Source organism: Mirounga angustirostris, unplaced genomic scaffold (assembly GCF_029215605.1).
Source record: "Mirounga angustirostris isolate CCGP_5_RB_7025 unplaced genomic scaffold, mMirAng1.0.hap1 SCAF_5, whole genome shotgun sequence".
Taxonomy (NCBI): domain Eukaryota; kingdom Metazoa; phylum Chordata; class Mammalia; order Carnivora; family Phocidae; genus Mirounga; species Mirounga angustirostris.
The window spans coordinates 9,427,316-9,440,481 of NW_026991713.1; the positions used below are offsets into that span (position 1 = coordinate 9,427,316).

The following is a 13,166-nucleotide window of genomic DNA, read 5'->3' on the forward strand; positions in this document are numbered from 1 at the left end:
GCAGGACAGATTGTGAGACCCCAGCAGGGAGGAGGTGCCATGGAGGTGCTGACCAGGACAGCGGCTGTGCGGCTGGATGGCAGGGGCCGGGGTCTAGAGAGACTTCAGCTGCACAATTGACAAGCACCCTCTGTCATATCATGTCATGACAAAAACAAGACGTGAGTGGTGATGGAGTGTGGGGGAGGGGGCAACAAGGCGGGCTACCAGGTCTCGCTGGCTGGCCGATGAGCTGACGCACTCTGCCCACCCAGCTGGCAGCAGCGAAAGGCGGCTTTGTCCTCCCAGGCCCCACCCAAGCCTGCTGGTCGGAGATGCTCTGGGGTCACCGTCGGGACACTGGACAGAGTGTCCAGTGGTAGAATCTGGGTCTCCAGTGGCAACTGTGACAAACACCCCCCCTGTCAATACACACACATGGCTGGGCTGGTCCATGGAGACCCTGTGCCCCAGATGGGTTGGCCCCGGCGGGATCTGGCCTGGCCAGGATGGACAATGCCCCCCTGTCTGCAGTCTCCTCGCTCCTACTGAGTCCAGGCTCAGGGGATAAAAGTCCTGCTCCGGTCCTCAGTCCCCAGGGAAAGGGTGGAAACAGATTCTGCAGTGTCTGGACTTCCGCCCAGCAGCGGGGGACAACGCTGGAACTGGGCCTGACTCCCTCCCAGAAAGCGAGGAACCCCGCGTCTGTACCGCAGGTTAATTTCTCACCAAAGTCCCACCCCCATTCTGTTTCTCGGTGTTTACTTGGAAGAGTCCCGCAGGCTCCATCTTGCAGCACTGGGCTCAGCAGATCACAGCATTTCTGCTATGATATTGGAATTAAACCTTACAAACTCCTTCCATGACGGGAGGAGGAGTGTAACACTGGCCATGGGCTGCACGTGCTAGCCGCCATGCACACGTGATGTCAATCCTTCCTCCCCACCACCTTCTAAGGGAAGTGTTCATTTCTTCATCTCGTAAATGAGGATACTGACTTGCCCACGTTTATACAGACAGCGTGGCAGAGGCTGGATTTGAACTTGGGCCAACTGGACCCTGCAGCCCCCCTTTCACTATTTTCCGGACAGTAGGGGCCATGGGGGGATTGAATGTCCCCCCAACCAGTGGCCTCACCCTCACATTACTGTGTGTGGGATGGGCCTGACTCTGAGCTGAGCTACCAGAAGGGGTGGGGGAGGGGGGGGAGGAGGGAGGAGGCTGGCCTGAGAGAGCTCAGGTTCATATTCTGGCTTTGCTCCACCTCTCTGGGTGACCTTGGGTGAGTTACATTTCTCAGAGCCTCGACCTCCCCATCTGAGCAGTGGGGTAATCCCTCCCCAGGCTTGCTCCCTGGGTTCTTGGCTGAGCAAGGTATGGAAAGACCCAGCCGAGCTGAGCCCAGACCGGCCTGTCTGCTTTTGTCACGCTACTTGTTTGGATCCCTCCTGGAGCCTAAGCTGACCTTTCCTGTTCCCTTTTTTGGTGTTCGGGAAGAGTCAGATGGCTCCCCCGCCCCAGCGCTCTCCAGCCTGCACTTTTCCCAGCTTACTCAGTCCCCAGCTGCCCAAGTGTCCCAGGCAGTCCCTGGGTTCTGGCCAACGGTGCTGCCCCCATCCCGGGGCTCCAGACTGGCCAGATGGTACTGGAAATAGCCTTGATGGGAGAGTCCCCCCTTTCCGGCGCTCAACCACTTCCTCTCTGATAGAGCGCGCCCTCTCCAGGAGGTTCTGCTGGGCGGACTGAGGGACATGCCTTGGGTCCTCGTCTGTTGTTCTTGAGTGTGTCCTACGGTGGCAGACACTGAGTGGCTCCTTCCTTGGCATCCATTCCCTTCCCTCCCTCCTGACAGCACCCCACGTTTCCCAGCCCACCGCCGGGTGGGGTGGACTCGATGTCTGCTCCAGGTGGGCCCTGATTGGTTTAAACCAATTACTATAGCCCATCGCACGGCTCCTGTGATTGGCTCAGGGATGGACACGTGACTCAAGTCGTCCAATCAGAGCAAAGACCTCTACTTGAGCTCTCCGAGAGGTAGACTGGCTCTCTCCACTGGATGTGAAGAGAAGGTTAGACCCAGACCCAACTGGGGGCCTTACTGAGACCCCCCCCCCCCCAAGGGACAGCCAGCCCGGGACAGGCGCAAATGCCAGAACATGGAGCCAAGAGATGGAGGCTGAGAAACCAGGTCTTGTCACCCTGTTTGCAGGGCTGGATCCAGCTTTGCTTGAAACCTCAAATACCCGTAGTGCTTTTCACTTACTACACAGCCCACAGATTTTAGGTGTTGTTGTTTTTTGTTTTTTGTTTTTTTTTTAAGATTTTATTTGTTTATCTGACATAGAGACACAGCGAGAGACGGAACACAAGCATGGGGAGTGGGAGAGGGAGAAGCAGGCTTCCCGCCTGGCAGGGAGCCCAATGTGGGGCTCGATCCCAGGACCCTGGGATCATGACCTGAGCCGAAGGCAGATGCTTAACGACTGAGCCACCCAGGCGCCCCACACAGATTTTAGTTTTTAAAGCCAACTTGAGTTGGGTTTTCTGTGACTTGGAACCTAAAAATCCTGAACGAGGCCTATAACGTAATGAGGGCCAGGCCTCCTCTTCCTGCTTGTCCAGCTTACAGGATGGAGCCCTGGGCAATGTGGCAATGCTTGTGTGGAAAGGTGGCATCCTTAGTCTCAGAAGCAGAAGACCACGTAGAGGTTTCGAGTGGATTTTTCAGATGGGAGCACCGAGGCTCCCCAATCTCCAGCCCTTCCTTACTCCACTGGCCGTGTGCCTAAGGCCTCAGGCAAATGGGAAAGGCTGAGGACCCAGCCTGCCGAGTCCTCAGGCCTCTGGGAAGGCTCCTGTCTTCCCCCACCCTAGTTCATCTGAGGATGGAGGCTGTGTTCTGTATTGCTAAAACCAGAGAGGACCCGGCAGGTGCACGGAAGGTAAATAGTTCTCATTGCAGGCACTCTCAGTAGCCTACAGGTCAAGTCCAGACATCTTAGCCTGACATCCAGGACCCAATGCCCTTGACATTTCCTCTTCATCCTCTGCTCCTTCCTGGAGGCAGGGAGGGAAGCTTGGAGCAGCTGTGCATTTTGTGTGTCATCAGGCCAAGGGGGTGTCACCGGAATTTCACGACCATAAGTCTCAACTTGGCCCTAGGTGTTTGTTTCGATGAGCTATTTCTGGGCCATAAAGTAAAGGCCTAGACAACTATCATTTTATGATCTCTCGCGGATTCTGTGGGTCATGGAGTTGGGAGGGGCTCAGCTGGGCTGTTCAGGGTTTCAGAGAGTGGCAGTCACGTGGTGGCTGGGGCTGAAGCATCTGGGCCCTGGCAGGACATCTCTCCCTCTCCATGACCTCGGAGCTTTTCCGTGTGGTCTCTCTGCATGGACTAGTTTGGGCTTCTTCACAGCATGGCGGCTCAGGGCTCCAGCAGGAGTGTTCTACAGGATGGAGGTGTTTCCCGTGTCGTTTCAGGGGCGTGGCGGCATCACTTCCACCGCATTCATCGCTGGGAGTGAGTCACCAACCCGCCCAGGTTCAAGGGGAGGGGAATTAGATTCCACTCTTTAGTCGGGGAATGGAAGGTTCTAGAAGGGCTTGTGGGATGGGAGATGTTGCTGTGGCCATCTTGGGAAAATGCATCTGCCAGCATGCTGTTGGGCAGTGCAGCTACATTTCTCGGGTCCCCTTGCTCCCCTTCCATATACGAGGGCTCTTTCGCACCTTCTCCTCCCTCTGCAAACCTTCAGAGCCCTCTGCCCTTATTTGTAGCCCATTGTGGTGCTCCTTTTGCACTGAAATAACAGAAGGAATCATGGGAGAACATCCACATGCTCCACCCACCCTCCTGCTGGGCCCTGCACCTGCTCATGCTGCCTTCCCTGCTGGTCTTGTGGGTGGAGTACCTGTGAGTCTCCCGTGGGGCGGCCCTTCACACGTGCACGTGCGCTGGACCCCATCCCTCCTGCAGTCCACACTCAACCTGCTCCACCCATTTCCCCTCCCTGGGTTCACTCTTTGGGAGAGAATGCTAGTTCTCCCATCTTAGAAACCAAACAAAACCTGAACCAAACCAAAAAACAACCCTGTCTTCACCCTATCACTCATGCTGTCTACTCCCAGGTCAACCCTAACATTGGCAGGGTCTGGGGCAAGCGTCCAGATGGAAGTCTGCGGACTCGAAGTCTAAATATCCAAGCGGCATAACCACGTGAAACACGTGTGAAGTCAAATATGTGCTCTTTCTACTTGAGAAGTAGATCTTTTTTCTCATTTATACAGTATTTATTTGTCTTCCCTCTGTCAAACCCTGAGCCAACCACTTTCCCCGGGCTGCCTGGAAGCATAGGAAAAGGAACATACAGGGCAGACGAGACCTATGGGAAGTGGACATGGCTCCTTCCCATGGCAAAGAGGAGGAGAAATTCCACCATCAGGCACGAGGGCGCCATGGCCTCCAGGAGGGCAAAGCCCAGAATGGTGCAGGAGAAGAGCTGTAGCTTCAGAGACGGGTTCCTGGCATCACCAATGATGAACTCCCAAACACAATGGCCGTTCCAGCCCCAGAGCCTGCTGTCCCTACCGTGGCAGCCCCAGCCCCAGTGAACTTGGCTGCTGTGTCCATGTCCCTTGAAATGGCCCTGGTTGGGAAGCTCCGGCTAGGAATATGTGAGGTCAGGGGACGTGGGGCTGCCAAGCTGCTAGGCTCTCATCTGTCGGTGTCTCCGGTGGTTTTAACACCGCTGCAGACAATGATGGGCTCAACAGCTGAGAGGCCCTCCTGACCAAGAAGGGGGTGGAGACCAGCTTTGCGCAGGCGTCCATTCTCAGCGGATGAGGGGCTGTGGCAGGAGAGCTGCTCCCAGTGCAGAGAAGACAGAGAAGGAGAAGTCGATCTTCTTAATGAAGAGTTTGCACTCCGAATTCTCCCATGCCTGGAACACGGCGGCACGCGGGGAGCCAGCCTTGGCTGGGGCCCTGGCACGGGGCCCTGGCTCTGGTCTCTGGCCCAGGCTCCTTTCTTTTCTCACCCTTGGCTCCACCCGCACTTTGACCAGCCCTGAGCACCTGTTTGTGGACACCCAGCCCAGACTGAGCTCTGTCCACTGTCCCCCACCCTGCAGTAAACAGCTTCCCCTTGGCCACCACTGGGGTGGGTCGTGGGAGGATGACTTGTGGGGACCTCTGAGCCTCTTGTTTGGGTTTCGGGGCACCACTGAGGCTCTCCCGTATAGCCAGGCTCCTGGGAAGAGTTGTTCTGACTTGCCTTTTTGAGTTTCTCTCTCCTGTTGCCAGTGTAAGCCTCTCCCACCAGGCTAGTGCCCACCTCTCTGCAGGAACTGTATTTGTCCCACTCCTCTCTTGCGCACACCCTCCCTGGCTCTTCTGCTGGTCCCCTCTCATCTCCCCAAATAATAAATGGTTGGGGGAACCCAGGGCTCAATCCTTGGACCTCCTCTTTGTCTACATCCCTTCCCAGGGTGATCTCCTCCTATCTCATGGGTTAATTGCCCTCCACAAGCCGATGACCCCCAAATGTGTGTCCCCAGCTGGGACCTGGACTTCAGACTCCCGTGTCTGGCTGCCCGCTCCACCATGCCCTGGGGATGTCTCAGATTCATCCCTGGACTTTTCAACCTTTGCCGACCAACCTCAGTGCCGGCTGCCCCTGTTCCCACCCAGCCGGAACCTGCCCCTCACTTGTCGAAGCCCCGCCCTCCCAAGTGCTGGGACCCACGTCTTGGAATCTGCAAGCACCGTCTTGGAATCTGCAAGCACCGTCCGCTCCCACTTCAGAATACATTTAGATTCCCGCTCCTTCTCCCCACCCCCACACTGCCAGCCCAGCCTGGTGCCCCACCTCTCTCTGCCCCTCACTGCCCCCCACCCCAGGCTGCCACAGGGCAGGCTTACTACAGCCCAAGTCAGCTCATGCACTTCTTTGGTCAGCGCCCCACTCCTGCTGTCCCTCAGAGGAAAAGCCCAGGTCCCCACCATGGCCCCACAAGGACCTATGGGTCCCCTGCTGACCTCATGTTCCCTGTGTCCCCCTGGGGCGTTGCATGTGCTCTCCCCCTCCCCCACCTGAAGCCCTCTTTCTCTGGACTCCACACCTCACTTCCTTTTGTCTCTGATCAAATGCCACCGTGGGAGAGCCTTCCCAGACCACCTCACATAGAATGAACCCCCGCCTGCTCCGGCCTCGTCTTTCCTCGTAGCGCCTTTTACCATCTGGCATGTCATACATTTTACTTCTTAATTGTCCCATTGCCTGTTTCCCTCCATTGGGATGGAAGCTGCGCTGCAGGATTCTCCAGATGGTGCGAGGCACATAATAGGTCCTCAAATAGTTCTTGAATGAATGAATGAATGAGTTGCTAATCAATCCTCGCATTCTTTCCCCGTGAGTGCCCACTTAGCTTCAGAATCTCTCTCAACCCAGCACGGCAGACTTGAGGTGAACTGAAGCCTGTAGGTCACTCCTGCTCCAGACAAAGTTGGTCCCCTGGCCACCCACCGTGCTTCCCTCCATTACTGCTCGCCCTCCCTGAAGCCCTCCTGTGGGGTGCCCCGGGGGGACTCAGTCAGTTAAGTGGCTGACTCTTGATTTCTGCTCAGGTCATGATCTCAGGGTTCTGGGATTGAGCCCCACGTCTGTCTCCATGCTCAGTGGGGAGTCTGCTTGAGGATTCTCTCTCCCTCTACCCCTCCCCCACTGAAATAAATCAATAAATCTTAAAAAAAAAAAAAACCCTCCTATGAGGAGTCACCTCCTCCCTGAGGCCCTCCTGATTCACCTGTCACTTTGTCTCTACCTCTGGGGCCTTCTCGGGGAAACCACAGTATATCTGTGTCTGTGTTATCAGTGACTGGTGACCGTCCCACCCTCCCAATGGACAGTGCCCTTGCCAGGGAGGGCTACATCTTCAGCATTTCCGTAACTCAACACTCAGCAGAGCCTTAGTACAACACGGTAGGTGGGCTCACTCAGTGTTCGCTATCTCGAGTTGAACATTTGACTTAGTTTTATGCTCAACATTTTCCGTTAGGCCATCATTTCTTTTTATCTTAAATCATGTTTGTTTGCGGGGCGCCTGGGTGGCTCAGTCGTTCAGCGTCTGCCTTCGGCTCAGGTCATGATCCCAAAGTCCTGGGATCGAGCCCCGCATCGGGCTCCCTGCTCTGCGGGAAGCCTGCTTCTCCCTCTCCCACTCCCCCTGCTTGTGTTCCCTCTCTCGCTGTGTCTCTCTCTGTCAAATAAATAAAATCTTAAAAAAAAAAAAAAGTCATGTTTGTTTGCTGCTTCGTCTTTAATTTGTTTTTTTTTATTACATCTTTTTCCTTTCTCTGATTATAAAACAAGTGCACATTGCAGAAAATGTTGAAAATAGCCAAGAGTATAAAGGAAAGACAAGATTACTCATAATCTAGCAATCGAGAGATAACAATTATTAGCATTTTGTGTAATTGCTTCGACTTTCTTTTTGGGTGCACATTTTTTTTACTAAATCTTATCTTGTGACAATTTTTTATGTCATCGTGATTCTTCAAAGACATCATATTTAATGGTTGTGTAGTACTCCACCCACTCCATTCAGTTTATCGTAATTCATTTCATCAAGTATTCCAGGCACAAAAAGTCCTGACACGTGCCCTGTGCCACCCTCCACACACACACACACACACACAGACAGACAGACAGACACACAGACAGACAGACAGACACAGACACTCACACACACCACACCCGCAGACATGCTGGTGCACACCCCCATGGCTCCCAATCCCACAGTGGAGGTGATTTCCCAGCGGGGGGTGAGGAGGGCGCTGGTCACGCGGACCCAGCAGGGTGTGTTCCAGGCTTTTCCTTTTTGTGGGCCCTCAGACAGACAGATGTTAGGACAGACACTCACAGGATAAGCAGGCAGGGCGAGCAAGCAGGAAGCAGACAGGGGCCCAGGCCACGTGGAGGCAATGGCTTTGGGGGTGTCTGGGCTGTCAGGGGGATTGGGTGATGGGGAAGGTGGGGTTGTCGGGAGCAGGACTCTGGCTGCATTGAGGGGCAAGTCCTGGACAAGGGCAGGTGGCAGAACGGGGCTTCCCCTGCTTAAGGCTGTCAAGGTATGCAGAGGGAGGTGGGTGTTCCCAGAACCAGAAATCTGAACCTCAGAATCCCAGGACCACAGCGGGTCTGAGTGGGGCTGGCCCAGAGGGGCCACCTTGTCCAGCTCTCCAACGGTCATGCAAGGGCTGAGGTCTAAGCTTAGGGACCTCTTGCGACTCCTGACTTGGGCAAAGAGCTTTTTCTGCCTCCCCGTGTGGCCTGGACCAGGTTCCCCCGTCTCAGTCCCCAGAGCCAGAGCGAGCTCTTGAACTCTGCAATGGGCATTGAGTATAGTGCAGGGTCTCCAGGACTGGGCTGAGGGGCTTGGGGTGGTCCTTGAGCCGCAGGAGAGGAGAAAGGGAGGGAGACTGGCACTCAGGCTGGACCCCGAGGTGCCCACCCCTGTGCAGCCACTCTGCTTTCCTTGCTGGGCCCCATGTGACTCTGCCAAACTCCCCAACTGCAGAGAGAAGTGCAGGGAGAAGGGGGGTGGCTGAATCTGGGGCCACCTGCTCACAGGCTTAGTCTCCTGAGGAGAGGAGGTCTCTGACATGGACCCCTGGGGAGCTGCCCTGTCGAGCTCCTTCCCAGACTGCTCTGGCTCTCACGGTCTGAAACCAGAGGCTGTTTGCAGGGAAACGTGGAAATGAATGAACTCAGCGCTGGGTGGCTTTCAGTAGGGGCAGCAAATGCAGGAGGTCCAAAGTCAGCTCAGCCTGGCTAACTCTGGGATCTTGGGCAAGTTATTTCCCTCCCAGGACCCCCAAGACATACCCAGGGAGGAGGGTCTGGAGCGAGACCTCCATGGGACTGTGTTGTTTCCAGTTCTCTGCATCTCAGAAGCCTGTAGACCATTGCTGCGGATGGAGGTGCAGGTGGTCCCTGATCAACAGCGAAAACTACTTAGCCTGCGCTAGGGCAGGCTCAGGGCAGGGATGGGCTGGGTTTCTGCCCTTGGTCAGGGGAAGAGGCACTGCGAAGAAGGGGTTAGTAGATCACAATACCACAGTGTCACGGGGCTGAGGTTGCTTAAAGGAGGGAGACAGCCCTCCCCTTTTGTAGTTGGAGAAACTGAGTCTCAGAGAAGGAAAACAATTGTTCCAGCCACTAGAGGCTAGAACCCAGGAGCCCTCTGCCTCTCCCCTCTCTACCCACCCACCTCTGCCCTCTGGCCACTCTCTGGAGCTTCCCCGGGGCGGGGGAAGGGAGCAGGCTGGGGAACCCCAGAAGGTAGAACCAAAAGCTGAAAGCCCTCCCCTGTTGACGGACTGTCCCCAGACCTCCCAAACCTCTCCTTTCAGGGTGGGGGGTTTGTCTGCTTCTGGGACAGCATGAGGTGAGTGGGATTGGGACCAGAGGGTTCCCCTAACACCCCAAGTCCAAGGGACACCCCAAATGGGATGCTGTCCTGCCATGCCCAGACAGCCTGGAACTGGGCCAGCGTCCCGCAGCGGCCGCTCAAGGCAGCTGGATGGGGCTGCCGCCAAGAATGGCAGGAATGCGGAGCGGCTGCGTCCTTCCCGTTCCTCCTCCTCCCCCCACTCCTAGAACAGGATATCCCCTGTCCAGGGAAGCCCAAGTCCAGCCCCCTTATGGGAAAACCTCAGGGCATGTGGTGTGCATGGCTCCTGCCCTGGGATGGGCACCCGGTCCGGGGAGACCTAAGGGCCTGGCACTGCAGGGGAGGACACGGTGGGTCTGTGTGGGGTCACCACGGTGCTGAGGCCCTACTATGTGCCAAGTGTTTCATGTGTATTAACTCGCTGAATCTCACAGAGAACTCTGGGAGAGGCTGTTTTCCAGATCAGGATGTTGAGGCTCAGAGGGGCTAAGGAACTTTCCTGAACGCCCCAGCTGGCAAGTGGCAAAGCCAGACTCGACCCAGGCCAGCCTGACGCTGACGTCCTTGCTCTCAGCCATGAGGCTAGGTGGCCTCCATACCCTGTGGCTGCTGGGGGCCGTCTCCTGGTGCCCCCAGCCCACCCGGCACCTGCAGAAAGGTAGGCCCTTCCTCTTGGCAACTGGTCTGTTTTGCAGTTGGCAGAGGGTCAGTGTGGAGGTTTGTCTCTGAGACACGGCGACTGGAAGGTCAGCTCTAGGCCTCTCCCTGGCTCTTCTTGCAGGATCCCAGCACTGGTGCATCCCAGAGTCTGACCCGGGGACATCCCATTGGCTCAGGAGGGGGCTCCTCCGGACCCGTTGTGATGGGCAGAGGAGGCTGTCACTCGGGGGGTTCAGGGATAGGAAGTGGGGCTCTGGGAAGACTGGAGGGAGCTGCAGTGGTTGGGGGAGAGCCTGAGCTGCACAGACCCCAGCCCCGTGACTCTACGTGCTCCTTCTCCTCCACAGCTGTGCACCCATTGCCTCCTTCCCGAGCCCAGCTTGTCCCTGGCCCTTCAGCTAGGCTGCACGAAGAGTCTGGAATGCCTAGCCCCGGACGGAGCTCTGTTGGCAGGTGGGGGACAGAGAGGCCTGCAGAACATTAGGCTGTGCCCAGCCCCAGCCCACACCAGCCCCCTCGGGACTGGAGAACATAGCCATCTACACAGGGGGATTGGCCCATGAGAAAGAGGGGAAACCGGGGCTCAGGGGGGCCAGGTGACCTGCTCAATGTCACAGAGCTGTCACTTAGCAGAGCTGTAATTTGAATCCCAGTCTTGTCTTGGCACCCACCAGCCCTCTCGAAGGGTGTCTGGGCTAGAGCCACTGGCCCCTCACCTTCTCCTGGCCTTCCCTCCTGGTCCCTTAGCCCCTGAGGTCTGGCTGGTTCTGTTCCAGTGTGTTGTCCCGCACTGGTTCCTGGTCCCCCGGGGGGCCAGGGTCAGGTAAACAGGATCCCAGCCGCACTCCCTGACCTTGTTTACCTCCCGAAAGAATGTGAGGGCATTCTTCCCCTTCCCAGGCTGTGAGTCACCCCTCAGCAATGCACCAGGCTCCCGCCACTGCCTGCCCGGCCCCCATTCAACCCCCTCCGGACGGGACCCTTGCCTCCTCACCCGGTGATGTCAACCATGTTAGCCCCCCACATACCCCCCCCAACCCCATGGAGCCCACCGGGCCTTGAGTCGTCATGGCGACAGCTCACAACAGGAAGCAAGGCCCCATGGAGGCCTGTGTTGGGGCAGAAACACAGGAAGCAGCGCTGAGCACTGCGCAGCATTGTCAGCCTCGTAAAAAACAAAACAGGACAAAAAGATTTAATGAGAACAATTAGCCCAAAGAAAAAGGAAAAAAAAATGGCCCAAAAAACAAACAAAGCCAAACAGCCTGAAGGCAGGAGGCTGGCTGAGTTCCAAGGACCCCGTGTTTCCCCTCCCAACACAATGTCAGTTAAATAATACTTCCTTCTCAGAAGAAGGCTCCTGGGGAAGATGAGGAATCCTTCCCAATGGCTCCTCTGCTGAGTCCCCCAACTTCTGAGGTCCCCCCAAGGTTAGCCTGCATCCCCTCAATAGCCTTGACCAAGGCCCAGCTCTGTAACCTCCACTGAAGGCTTTGGGGGACCCGATGGGCCAGTGTCATCCCCATGCCTCCCCACGGCATTGTTACTCCCCAGGTCCTGCAAGGGGAGGCGTCCAGCTCAGTGGAAGACAGAGCACAGGGCCTCCAACCCTCAGATGGAAACTCATGCCCAGCCCCACTGCTGTGGGATTCTGTGCAGAGAGATCTCTCCTGCACTTCGCTAGCTCACCATCACCATCATCACCCTACTCGCCGCCTCCCTGAGGGGTTGTGAAGCTTAAGTGAGTTGGTATATCGACTCACACACAGTAGGTGCTCGATGCACGTTGGATGAACAAGTGAAAGGACCAATGAGCCAGGCGAAAGTTCCATGGAGGCGGTTTTCCGCCCATTATGAACAGTCAGAGATGGACAAGGTGCCCCGTAAGGGGCAGAGCTGCCTGTCGGTAGAGGTGGGCAAATACAGGGAAGACTTGGGGTCCTGTAGAGGGCCCCCCGCCCTGGGTAAGGGAGGGTCCAGGGGAAGAGCCTCAGAGCTCCCTCCCTCCCACCAGCTCAGGGCCTGGCCCAGAGATTCTGTCTGGATCATTCGATCTAATCAGGTATCTCTGGCCGGTGCTGTGAGGTGGAGAGCCTGCAGCTTGGGAGGGCAGCTGGAGGTGCTGGGACCCCAGCTCTCTCCCCATGACCTGGAAGGGGACCAGGACCTCGAACCAAGCGCAGCAGGCTCTGGAGCAGAGGCGGCTACCCTCGAGCCCTTGGGAACATGATGGATCTGGATGACACGGGCAGGACAGTGTCATGGCGGAGCGCAGGCCATCCTGCGATGTCGGCCCAGCAGAAGCAGTGCAGGGCCTGAGCTGGGGCGGGAGGGGCCGGACACTTAGCGGAGACCGATGGAGGCTCAGGGCTGGCCCCTGCCATCAGGGAGGCCACACGGAGGAAAAGGAAAAAGCTGATCGGAGTTTCTCTGGCGGTGATGAAGTGGGTGGCTGCTCTGCTCAGGACACAGCTCACACACAGGTATGCTGATGAGAAAGCCCGACGTGTTCCGGGCAGGGGAACTGGGCCCACGTGACTGCAGTGGAACTCGGTGTCACAAAATAAGAGGAGACCTGGTGGGAAAGAGATATTGGAGCCAGGTCACAGAGGGTCTGGAGTGCCACCCCCAGGAGCCAGCGCCTGATGCTCCAGGCACCCGGGCCCGCTGGTTGCGTCTGAGCAGGGCAGTGATGGTGCAACTGGGTAATTTAGGAGGCCGCCTCTGGACAGAGTAGGAATGTGGGGTGGGGACATACCAGGCAAGAGCACAGAATGGGAGATCGGAGGATCTGGGGTCTGCTGACTTGGTTTTTTTTCCTTTTGAACTCAATATCAATGACACATCATAAGTGTTCAATCAGTATTTATTGAATAAATGAGTGATAACCACCTTATACTGAGATATTTAGTTTGCATACACTGTCTTACTAATTCTTACTACAACCCTATGAAGTAGGCCTCGTTCTTCCCAGTTTTTACAAATGAGTAACGGGAGGCTAGGAGAGGGTGAGGGACTCGCCCTAGGCTGCACAGCATGTAAAGGTGGAGCTGGATTCCAGCCCAGCTGATT

At 56.5% G+C, this 13,166-nt stretch overlaps 1 pseudogene; it reads right to left on the reverse strand.

The window, feature by feature from the left end:
- Positions 1-4,110: 4,110 nt before the first annotated feature.
- LOC123844998 (ATP synthase F(0) complex subunit C2, mitochondrial-like) lies at positions 4,111-4,827 on the reverse strand (annotated as a pseudogene).
- Positions 4,828-13,166: the final 8,339 nt, after the last annotated feature.